We start from the raw sequence: 12,754 nt of genomic DNA, 5'->3' as shown, positions 1-12,754 counted from the left end.
TGTGTGTTTTGGCTTTTTGCCGTTTTTGTGTGCACTTTGCATTGTTTGAAAATAAATTACAGGATGAGCGAGTGAGGGGGGCTATTAAACTGCAATTAAATAATTGCCAGTCAACGAGATTCATGGAGTTTTCGTCTTTCTCTCTTGGGAATATCTAGTTTTGATTGCCAATTTGCATGGAAACTCATTAGAGATGTCATTACATTTTTGGAAAGTTTTACTGCTGAAAATTTCCTGGAGTTTCTAAAAGTTGAACAAACTTGCCCGTCTGATACCATCACCATCATCATCATCATTATTGGAGGCCCATAAACCATAAACCAGAAATCAAATCAAATTATTTATTTTCCTATTTCTTGTCCGGCAGACTTGATTTGATAATCTATGACAACTGGCCACAAATCGTTGCCTTTGTTGCCAGCAAACTTGTCAAAAAGTCGGGCTAGATTTTTGCCTAATTCATTCGACAAACTCTCCGAAAGAAACTTGACAAACTTGTTAGCCCAGCCCAAAAAAAAAAAAAAAAACTATGGCGAGAAATGCGAGAAGAATTCAAATAGAACGTAATCAGAATTCCCCAGATTCAGCTTTGGTTTTCGGTCCAGCCGAAATGTTCTCTGCTCTGATTCCAATTCGGTTATATTTCTTTTGGCCATTTCGGCTGACCTTGCACTTGCACAGCCCGAAAAAACAAGGTCAACATTCCACTGTCTAATGCCTTGCCAAAAACAAGCAGAAACCACGAAACTAATTTGGGGGTCAAGCAAGTTGGCCAGAAAGTAAATGTCTGCAACGGCGTAGCAAATCGCAAGAGCGAAAGAGAAAAGGCCAATTTTAAAGGAAAATTCGATTCAAATAAAACTTGAAATGGGCCGCAAGGAAATCAATTGTTCATTTGCATATGCATGCATTTTCCACCTGCAGTGTAGCAGTGTAGTGTGCGGCGATTTCCCTCTGTTTTATTGCACGACCCCAATATTTATTTGTTTGCCCCTTTTTTGCCAGTTTCAGTTTGAAGTCAAAGCCATTTCGCCGGGCCCTCAATTCCGATTCCCTTGCCATGCCAGGCCATTTTTCCATTTTTCAACCTGACCAGTTGGCGGCATCTTCACGATTTTCACGGTTCTTTCCTTAAATTCGTTTTTTTTTTTTTAGCCTTTTCGGCTTTTGTTTGAGTTTCGACTTTTGTTGGTTTTTCCGTGCACTTCAGAGCGGGAATTGCATTTTGCCGCTTTCAATACGCCTGGCTCTTGGCCATTTGACCATAGAGTTTGCCAAATTGAATAAGAAACTAATTTCAAAGAAACTTAAATATTTATTAGCGGAAAAACAGAGTAAACGACTGGCAACTACCTATCGCTGACTTTTAAGTTAATTGAGCCATTCCCTCCTTTCTGTAAAGCTCGTCAATCGGAAAGTTTACTCATTTATTTATGATTTGAATCATTTGATTTATTTGCCCACTTCCAGTAAATTGAACTGCTATCTTCTACCAAAAAAAAGGTTGGTCTATGCAAATGAATTTGACCCTGATATTATTTAGCACCTCTATTTGGGGCAAAGCTCTTTTCCATTTAGCATATTTTCAGAGACACAAACACCACAACTCTAATTCGTTAGCAAAACTCGACAATAACAATCCGTCGCTCTAACTGTTTGCCAAAACTACTGAAAAAGAACGAACCACACACAACAAGTTATCAGCGTTAATTTTGTTTGTTCAGGTTTTCCCAGAGCAAACAAAAAGCTAAAAACAAACCACCAACAATAGCGAAAGAGGGAAAAATTAATTTATTGCCTGCACTGCCTGGGACTATAAAAAAGGGAAGACGGGTGGGAAAAGTGCGGCTCGTAAACAGATTTAGATTTAATCAAATGATAGCCCAAAGCTAGATTTGAGTTGTGAGCGGCTGCTGGATGCTGCCTGCTGGATTTGGTAATGCACTCAATATATTTCAATGTGGCAGCTCGATTAAATATTCCACACCATCGCAGTTCCCAGTTCCCAGTTACCAGTGCCCAGCAGATTGGCAGGCTTGTGGAATTTGTGGAAATTGTGGAAAAATGTTTTGTGAGCCGGGCAACCGAAACATGAGAAATGGCAACAGATTTGGGGACACACATCCGCCCTCTGCCTCTTTTGGCCATATAAACTAACATCGTCAGATTTTGATATAGATTTTTTTTTGGGGTCACCAAAAGGGCAGCAGACATTTTATTTCTCTTATGTTTTTTTGGGCCGCCCTTTTTCCAAAGCAGATAATTCGGTTGCGTTGTGGCGGAAAATGAACGGCCGAGGGCTAGAAAAATCGAAAACGTTACGCCTGAAAATTGCCTGTCAAATGACAAAAATGGTTTCATTTTCCGAATTTGGGCTCCAACGCCTTTGTCATTGCCCCAACTCTCCCCTCATCCAACACCTATTGGTCATTTCTCCATGTCCATGAACATTACATGCTGCTATTATATATATTTCTTGTCCCTTTTTCGACTGCTCATTTCGGCCGGCATCAGATTAGGGCCCACATTTTGTGGCCAAGTTGGGGTGCAGAAAGTGGAAAATACTAGGAAGAATAAAACTTGTGAAGCTAGATGAAATTGAAAATAATATTCGTTGGAATTTTTCGCAGAGGTTTGCCATGTTCAACAATTTGCTACAAGCAAAAGTTTTTATATTTTTGGCAAAAGGTCGCATGGAGGGGAAATGGAGATGAGTCAAATTAGATCATAAATGATATTGCATACAAAACTTTATGGAAATTGACTGGACTTTGAACCTGTCAAGAAGTTTGCTTGTTTTGGGAAAAGTTGTGGCCCGAACTTTTGAGCATAGCTTTCCAAAAATAAAATACCTTTTATAAAGGGCATATGAAAAGTTTCCAACTCTTTAAGATTGATACATAAGAATAAGTTTAGGACAATAAATCATTCAAAATGAATTGATTCAGCTTGCCCAAAGCCCATTTAACAAGCTAGCAAGGTCACACTGTGCTTTTAGTGTGGTCTACTGATTATAATAAGCGCGCCCAATAATTACACGCGCCCAACAAATTTAATTCTTTAGAAAGCATAATCTTTCCCATTTATTAGTTGCCTCTGATTAATTCCAGCAGCTGTAGCTAACATCACAGTTCCTCATTAAACGCGTTTGCACCTCAGCCCTTTTAATTCGGTTCGTTAAGGTAAAATCAATTTGAAATCCTCTGGGAGCTAAGCTCCCTGCTTCGGACCGAAACTCAGAAACCCAGAACCCTTTGGTCTTTCCTGCTACTATCTGGTATCTGGTGGATTACACTGCTGGTACGCTGGACGAACGGCAATTACAAACTGCTTAAAAGCAAATAAATCCCTGCCAGGCAATTGCATCGACGATGGCCAAAGGATAACGAGTATTTGTGGGGCGAGTGTGGCCGCCACATAAATATATATAAACATTTGCCGCTCCATTTAATGAGGCTGCAAAGAAAACATTTCAGCTGCCTGCAAGCTCGTTATCGGCAGACAACGTGTATCTGGTTTTGTATCTGTTTCTGTAGCTGTAGCTGTATTTGTATCTGGGCGACATAAAACTGTCAAAAAGTCGCCTATATAAATCGCTAAACTAAATGCCTTTCATAGTTTAATGCCACCTCGAGGGATTTGCAGGAGCGAATGGATGGATCTATGGAGGAGCAGACAACGTGTCTCTATCCAAGTCCACCATCCACGCCTCGATGTCATTAAAACCGAATGAATTATGCAGTAGCCCAAGTGAACTACTTGCAGTCTGGCCCTTAAAAAACAGAACAGAAAAGTGCAGAGGGGCAAAATGCAATGTCACTTTTTTTTAAATTTTTTTCTATCCTGAAATATATTTTCAAAAAAATACTATAATTTTAAATATCACATATAGAAATCATAAAGGGGTTTCTCTAATTCAAATTGAGCTTATTCACATTCATATGAACAGCAGGACCAATCTTTAACATTTTCATAAGTATAAAACAAACCCCTGTGATTTTGTCTCTGTGTAGCTAACTTCAAAGCGTTGAAAAGGACAAAATGCGAGGAGAAAACAGGACCATTGAAGCAGTTGACCAGTTCTTGTCGCGACTGCAGTTGTTTGTTGTTTTAATTAACTAATTAAGATTTTTCTATGTCGCGCCTAGGTAGACGAGGCAGCCGTCCAAGTGCCTCTGGAATGCCAGCATTATTTGTTGCAGGAGAGTTGCTAAGGACCCAATTAACCTTTTATGGCCATTTGGCACAATAACGAGGCCAAGAGCGAGAGCCAGGTCCGACAGCCGTGCGCACACACAAAAAAAAGTTAAGAAAAATAAATACATATAAACGGCTGCGACAGACACACAATCGAGACAATGAAACCTGGCCTCCTGGCCAGTTAGTTGGCCGTAAGTAGCCGGCCATGTTCAGTGAAATTGTTAGCCATATTTGGCGCACAAAACAATGGCTATCATAAATTCCAACTACAAATTGACATTGAAAATTTGTTTGTTTTCCCTCCAGTTTGCTCACCTTTGCATGCGTTTCCTTCTCCGCTGCCTGATACTTTTCTGGGAGCGTGACCACAAGAGCTGCAATTACAGAGAAATATGCACACAGAATATTAGATGGAGCTTCGATTCATTTTCCATTATCAAACTGATAGTGCGAGTGCTTGTAGCTCTAGATCACTAGGCGCTTAATTATTTGTGTAAGGCTATGAATTTATGGCACCGAGTCCATATGTTTGTGGGGGCAGTACTCATTTCCGTTTTGGCCAGGCCACGCACGTGTTGAATTTCCCATAATAAAGGGTTTTATTATTATTCGGGTAGTGCGTTAAATATGAAATTAATATTCAGAATTTATGGGCTTAGAAATGGCAAGCGCTTGTTCAGGAAACAGCCATTAAGAGTGATATTTATGGCGTGCTATTAACGTAATTAAAATACATCTTTTTCGGTAATTGTTGAAAAAACCTTTTTACCTAAGCAATTTAACCTAAATTACCATTAAAAAGAAAAGAATTTAGTTTCAGTTTAGTTTATTTTCAGTTTTCATAGCTTATAAAGTCTAGCATGCAGATTGCCTGATCCCCATTTTTGCCAGCAAACATTCCTAAGCATTTTCGCAACATTTTCATTTTGGGGTCACCGGCTAATCAATATGGTTTAGTGTCCCCCAGCGGGCTTTCCGACATTTCTCTTCTCTTCACAACTTTACTTCACCTGGCTTTCGGCTTTCTCTCGGGTTCAATTCAAACGCCCACATACTATTCTGTATTATCGCATATTTTTCCTGCTTTTTGCCATTTTGCCCTGTGTGCTCTGCCAAACCGGTTAGGTGTTGGCCGTTGTCTGCCAGATATGCAGCAGCTACTTCAAGGCATACGAGGACAGACAACTTGGCCAAGAACCCCGATCCAATCGCATGACGTTGAGATATGGTGTGCTACATGGTGTGGGCAGTAGACGTTGTAGAGGATGTGGATATGGTGACCAACTCACCCAGATAGATGGGCATGGCCAAAGTCCCATCTCGACGACACATCGGTGGGCTAATTGAAATGGCAAAACTAATTAGCGCTGCTTTGAGAGCAGACTGCATTTCCCCTGGCTAAACATACAATGTTGCCCGAATGCCAGATAAGAGCGAAGCTGATGCAACTGGAAAACAAAACACAGAAGCGAGAACAAACTGCTGTGGCGATCGACTTTAAGCTACTTACAGGCATCGACCACCCAAACTGTTGAAAACCTCGATGGCAGTTCATTAAGGTAAATGGTGGTTCATAAACTTTAAGCCGATTACAAGAACGATTCCCTCTTGCCGAAAGGTATTCCAACTCCACTTTGCTCTGGCTGCCAAAATAAATGGCGTAAATTATTTGCTAATGATCGACGGACAAAGTGCTGGGATTACGTCATGGCGACCGGAGCTATCATCATCATCACTATCATCACTATCATCATCATCATCGGATATGGGAGTGAATTTTGTGCAATTGTCTTGAACCGTTTTGAGTGGTCAATGCTATATCCCGCATAATCATCGATGAGCGAAGGTCGTGTGGCCATAACTAAACACGCGATGCTTCTTTTTCTTTTTTTGTTGTGTATTAACTAAAGTCGGTGGAGTGGATTTGCTTAGCTGGAAAACCAGTTATCACCGTGTCTCGTCATCGCAACTACAAACGTAGGTCTCTCATTGGGAAACATTCAAAGGTTTCGATAAAGTCAGGCTACGCAAATGTGGCCCTTCTACACGTCATTTAATTACAATACAATAAAAATTGCAGGCTTGCTCGGCAATAAGAGTCCGAAAAAGATACACACGCCAGCCAATAATTCTTCGCCAGTTGTTTTTGCCTCATAAAAATCCGAGTTATTTGCGGAACTACCATGGCGACATGGCCAGGAATGCCCTTTACCCCATTCCATCCAAAGTCCCCCCACCACTTCCCTCGACTTCCAAAGGACAAGAGACAAGGGACATGGGACTCCAGTGTTGTTGTCGTGTCAGCAGCATCCGGGGAATGCAAACTGCAGGTTTGGCGAGGAGATGCAGTCCAGAAATTGCAGAATCATGCAATTTGTGGGCACTTCGAATGCAATCAACAAAACTGTTTGATTTATGATCATTTGCAGTTTGCACTAATTTTTCAAATCACAAAAGGCACCAGCAACAACAAGAGCCCACAAAACCTGACTCGACACAAAAATTAATCATAGCACTGCGAAAGGATGGATGGAGGCCAAGGGGCAGCAGGCATAAAGGATGAGGCCCAAGGAATCATTACAATCAATAACTAAAATCGATTTGGGCCTTCAAAGGGTTTCAGTAGCTGTCCGTTTTCAAATAGAAATGACCTCGTGACACGATGGTGCAATGGGGTAAAATGTAGTATCTCTAAAGCTATTCTACTAGTTGTGATACCCAAAAACATATTCATAATGTGTTCTATGTTATGTTAGTCAAGCGCATTGATAGCTAGTTTACCTAAAATAAGTATGAGTATTTAAAAATTTTCATGCCTTAAAAAGTATTTCCTGAAACTGCGCAACAATGCTGTAATAAAACAATAAGTCAAAGTTATGCGCACCATTTTAAATTTTAAAATGAACTTTTTTTCGAATCGTGTCCCGTGGGCACCTCTCAACTGTCCATAGAAAGAGGCGGAGACGTCCGGGCCAGTTCTTAAGAGATGTAATTATGCGCAGACTTCCTTTAGAATCCCAGGGAACAGCCTCCTTTGGGGAGGACCCACGGACCGGCCCCTTCTGAAAGCCCCATTTTTGCATTGTGATAAACGAGCACTCCCTTTGTCTAGACTTTGGAGCGATCGCTCCTTACAACATCTTCATTATGAATTATGCGCTCAGCAGTTTTCCAGCGTTCCCATGGGACATAACTTTTGTTTTATCACTCGAAACGAGGAGGGGAGAGGACTTATCTTTGCCCTCTCGAGTGCTTAAACTTTTGCCAACATGTTGCAACTAATTACACAAAGTGACACGTGCACGTTGTAATTTTATTTGTTACATTTCGAAATTAGCATGAATTCGCTAATTAGCTGCGATTGTAAAAGTTGCAGGCGAGGCGGCTGCGATTTTATAGTGACGCCAGCGATGGCCTCGAAGAGTTGTGTTACTGCACTTTCCTGTATCTGCGAGTGTGGGTAGTATTTGAATCTACAAGTTTGTCGTTGCTACCCACAGCCACAGATAGTTTACAGTTTCAATCTTAATATGCAACTTGCAACGCACATTGTGCCGAGAAGAGAATTCACAACTCTATTAGTCATATGCAGATAATTTCGGGGTGAATGCATACTCAAAGCTATAAATCTAAGTTCACACATTTTAGACAGTTATTAACATACAGAAAACAATTTCAATGCTAGTTTAAATTTAATTTCTTACAAGTGTTGCCAAGAACTATATCAGATAGACAGTTTCTTAGAAGACTATCGAAAAATTGGACTCGACTTTATTTTCAGTTTGCGTAATCTGCGGGGCAGATAACTAAGAAAGGCAGATATCTTCACTATTCTAGGAAAATATAAACATCCACCTCTTTGGAACCTCAGATATGCAAAATTAAAATTAATTGAACGGAGAAGCAGATGAGCACGCATAAAACTTTGCTTAACTTGGTTAAACTTTGAAATTGTCAACTAAATTTATCAGCAAACGACGTATATTTGTTGTACCTTCTCCATTTATTTGACGGGATCCCTTATCAAAAGCCGCTTATCAATTCAAAAGAAATCATAATAGAAAATAATACCATCATCATATCAAACGCCAAGCAAGTTTATCATTCTACAATAAAAGCCCGACAGTTATTCAACCTATTGATACCGAAATCGAAGAAAAGTCTGATTAATGGGCCACGTGTATATTGAAGCAAATATTGAGATATAAATACCGAACGAAACACAAGCTTGTAAATTCATTGCACTCGATGCGGCAATTATTTGCATACATTCATTACGGATAACAAAACAGAATATTTGCACCTTGCCGCAATTCTTTGTTTAGCTCTCCACCTCCCTTCCCCAGTGACCATTCATTTTACATTTTCCATTCATTATACACACATATGTATACTTTGTTAACAAATATTTGACCATTCGTTGCCAAAAATGTTTACATTTTACGTATTTATATACGTGCAACTGCTGTGCACAGGGCATTTTTTCTGTTTCTGTTTTAGTTTTTGTTGGCTGTTGTTTTTGGTTGGATTTATGCACATCAAAAGTTTGAAAAAATTATTTTACAAATTCATTTTGATATTCGGCTTGTGCAACACATCAGAAAAATAGATGAAACCAAGAGAAAAACATGCACAAAATGCAAGAGAATGACCATAAAAAAGGAAAAACAAGCACTGCCCTAAATAAAATATAATAAACATTTATCGCATTTATTCATTGATGATATCAATACTGCAAAAACTAAATATGCCTGTAAAAACAAATGCGAAACTGCCCCGGGGAGGAACCAATGACAGTGAATGTGATCCAACGGATAGACACACGATGACGATGCCAGCAGATGATGATGATGATGGCAAAAAATATCTGAATGAACCTAAGCCCGAGCTACCGGCATTGATGGAGCGGGCATTAAGTTTACATAACTTCAAGCAAAACAAAAAATTAGCCAGAGTTCAAAGGAAAATATGAGAGATATGTAATCATGACTTATGAAAGGTGGAACGGGAAATGTTCCGTGAATTTTTATAAATATTATGTAAGCGCAGGCATTGCAAGAATTATCCAACGTTGTTTATAAATTATTCGAAAATTGTTAACGGATGTACAAATATTTTAATCGCACTTTTCACACTCAACTATTCACCGGAGCGAGTATAAATAAGTAAAATAATAATGCTAACAATGTAAAGAACCAGCTTCCATGCAAATTGCTTAATTACACTTGGAATAAAGTATTAAATATGCACCCAAAATGATTCAATTTCAATTCATTTGCAGCTCCAGTTGGTTAAACCCTAATTGCAGCCGCACGAGATATTCCACCCACCGCGATGTTGTTTAAATTACTTTTTCTACAAACTTTCTTTGTTTATAAACAAAAAGGAAAACAACAAATACAATTAGAGTGCTCGACATGTTGGCAGATACAACAAAACAAATTACAAAAAAACAAAGAAAAAAGAAGAAAAATCAGGTGTCTTTGGCCACTGAAAATGGGAATACAAATAACAAAAAAAAAAAAAAAGAAAGAAAGAGTCGGCAGCGGAGAGAGTGAAAGAGAGGGCGCGAGACCGGCATAAGTAAATAGCTGTAAAGATCCCCAAAAGGCAATCAGACGGTTGTTCACCTGGCCTTTTTGGTCGGTGGTCACCTCAACACCTTTTGGACCGTGCCCAGTTTTCGCTTTATTCGGCAGTTATGCTTTTCATTCTGGTGCTTCTGTTCTTTTTATTTTTTTTGTATTATTTATATCGCATACTGTATACACCGTATACAGTATACAGTATACACCTTTTGGTTAATTTTCAACGTGCCTGGAATGCCAGTTTATGACTCGCAGGCGTTCATGTCAAATTGACTGCCTTTTGCTGGGAGCTTTTCAAATTATACTTTTATCTGCGTATATCTGTAACACATTTTTGCCGGGTGTTGATTACCAGGCGACCCACATAACCACTGACAACGCGGCTCCATCTAATTAGGCTTGCAACACACACTTCAGCCAGGTGAAAAAGAAGTAAATACAAGTGGAGAAAAACCCGACAAGATCCGATGAAGCAGCCGCCTAATTACAGCTCAATCAGCTTCAGATTCAGCTGTTCAGATGTTGGTAGTTGGTAGTTGGATGTTGCGGCTGCTGCAGGGCTCGGAAAATTGGCCCATGGCGAACCATCCGTTCGGTTACATAACTTCCAGCTTAATGACTTCACTAAACTCGGAGAGCGGCGATTGTGGGCCCCGTTGGCGTGCTTTAAATATTTTGCGGCACCTGAATGCATTTCACAAATTTTCTGTTTTCTGTTTTCTGTTGCAACAGAAAGCCGTGATAAATTGCAGTCAGTGGAGAGTGCAGCCTGTTTCTTATTCAGGCTCAACCCACTGCTGCTCTTTGATCACACTGACATTTTCTGGTTAGGCTGACTCATGAACTGCACCTTCGCATAGGCCCGGCTTTAACCATTAGCATTTCAGGCCCAAAGGCTAAGCGCCGGCACAGCGAACAATTTCTAGTCCAAAGTTAAATACATTTAACTACAAATTAAAAACTAAATTCACCCTAATTGGTCTGAAGTAAATAGTACTTTTTAAACTGATATAAATATATATATCGCTTTAATTATATTTTTGACCGATTTTTCGCGGTACACAGCTGATGAAAAAATGGGAGAAGCTACAGCTGTCATCATCTCCAGCATTTGCATTTGAAAGTGTCGATTTGCAATGAACAGAGGGCAACAGTAGTGGAAAGACTGTGCTCCACAGAAGGTGCGGGGTGTATTTTTGCAGATGGGGGACCACAAGCCCCAACCAAGCGAAACATCATCACCGATTGTACTGTTTGTTGCCGCGGCCGTTTTGTATTAATGATGATGCAACATTTGCCACAAATGTAAAAAGTTAGGAGCAGAAAAGATATACCAAGCTCCAATGGCTGTGTAAAGTTTGTTGCCCGAAGGCCAAAAGCGCATTTGACTCTCTAGTGGTTATCGTTTTTTTTTTCTTTTTGGCCAAACTTGTAAACTGAAACCTTTTTTCGCTTGATGGCTGACGAGGATCGGGTTGTATCTTTAAAGAACCGCAGGGTGTGACTTATTTAAAGGCACTTTTAGCTATTTACTGTTAGACATAAAAACAATTAGCATTGGTATTCACTTAAAATCGAATTACCATTTTAATTGATTTGCAAAAAACAAACTAGTGTGGCCTATTTTGGGCTCATGAAACTAAACATAAATAGCTTAAGTTAGTTCTTAGCAAACTAATTACAAAAACTTTTCCAGTCTTATCTAAACAATTTTTCACAGACGTATTGATTGACGAACTAAACTGAAAGTTTTTCTAAGATTTCCTAAACATTCCTTATATAAATTTTGTAGTACTTTGTTTAGTATTCGATAGCAACCACGTTTTAGTTATTCTTGAAAGGGCACTCTTACTTCGTTTTCGATTTGGCCAACATTGGCACCTTCCTGGTTAAATGCCACTGATATGCCTGTCTCTCTGCGCTCGAGGTGACTTGAGCTCACCTGAGGCATTTGCATTGGCATTTGCGGCAATGTGCGGCTCAGGTGAGCTCGAGAGCTTGACAACTTCTGGTGATTCTGCTGTGTTGCTGCGGTTACGGTTTAATGAACATCCATGTCTTCTAATGCCGAAACAGCGGAACAGAAACTGTGAACAAGAGCCGGCAGAACACTCTGTGGCATTGCAACAAAAAGCCAGCAGTAGTTTACAAACTTATGTATATAAAACAAAGCACTGTAAGGCATAAACTTAACAAAACCCGTCGCTGTTGGAGGCAAAATCAACGAATTGCAACAGGTTTCTCTCGATTGGCCTTTCGGTGTCGGCGGTGGTGGTGGTTTATTAAATCTTCTGCTGCCCATTGTATTTGTATTTTATATTTTTATCCATACATTTATTTTTCATTTTTCTGCCGCCACTTCTGACAGCCGTGATTTGTTGCCGAAGGTTAGTTCAAGTCATTAGAGCTGCTATTGCTGCTTCTGTTGCCACAAGTTGAAGATGTTTTTGCCTTTTGGTCTTTGTGATATAGGCAGTTAAATGCTTCGAACGTCTATTGTTTATTCAATTAAAATAGTTGGATATTATCTGAGGCAATGAATAAAAGATGATTCGCTGGCGAATAGTTTCGACATATAAACAAAAATATACCAATAAGCTGATGATGTTTGATATTAACGAATTTAAAGAACTTGGAATTTTCACATGTTAATTTGTGTGCGATTGATTTTGAGGAATTTAAAATATTTGATTGCCAATTCAGTATTTGATTATTTATGAGCAATTTAAAGATCCACACAAGGTATCTTTTAAAATAAAGTTTATTAAATGATTTATTTAGTCTCAATGCTTATGAAATACATTTGTGAATGCTACATTTTGATAAGATTTTGCCTTTTCAGTTTATCCCGATCAACTTGCGCAGCAAAATGGTCTAGCCCAATGGCCCAGAGCGCCACAAACTAATTCGCATTCAAAACTCTTCTTTCGCACAAACGTATTTATAGTGATTTCCCCCATTCATTT

General features: G+C 39.5%; 1 protein-coding gene across 3 annotated transcripts in view; it reads right to left on the bottom strand.

The window, feature by feature from the left end:
• The window catches only part of LOC120447252 (putative polypeptide N-acetylgalactosaminyltransferase 9), a 58,758-nt gene that overhangs the window by 38,790 nt on the left and 7,214 nt on the right, over positions 1 to 12,754 (bottom strand). For 2 of the 3 annotated variants that reach the window (XM_039628780.2, XM_039628778.2), the window contains exon 2: positions 4,516 to 4,574. The exons of the other annotated variant lie outside the window; for it this stretch is intronic. The gene's annotated coding sequence lies outside the window, so the exon portion shown is untranslated. The remainder of the gene's footprint in view (positions 1 to 4,515; positions 4,575 to 12,754) is intronic. 3 annotated transcript variants of the gene reach the window in all.

The sequence above is a fragment of the Drosophila santomea genome, chromosome 2R (assembly GCF_016746245.2).
Source record: "Drosophila santomea strain STO CAGO 1482 chromosome 2R, Prin_Dsan_1.1, whole genome shotgun sequence".
NCBI lineage: Eukaryota > Metazoa > Arthropoda > Insecta > Diptera > Drosophilidae > Drosophila > Drosophila santomea.
Note: the sequence above shows the minus strand (reverse complement) of the source record. Positions and strands in the feature narration are given on the sequence as shown.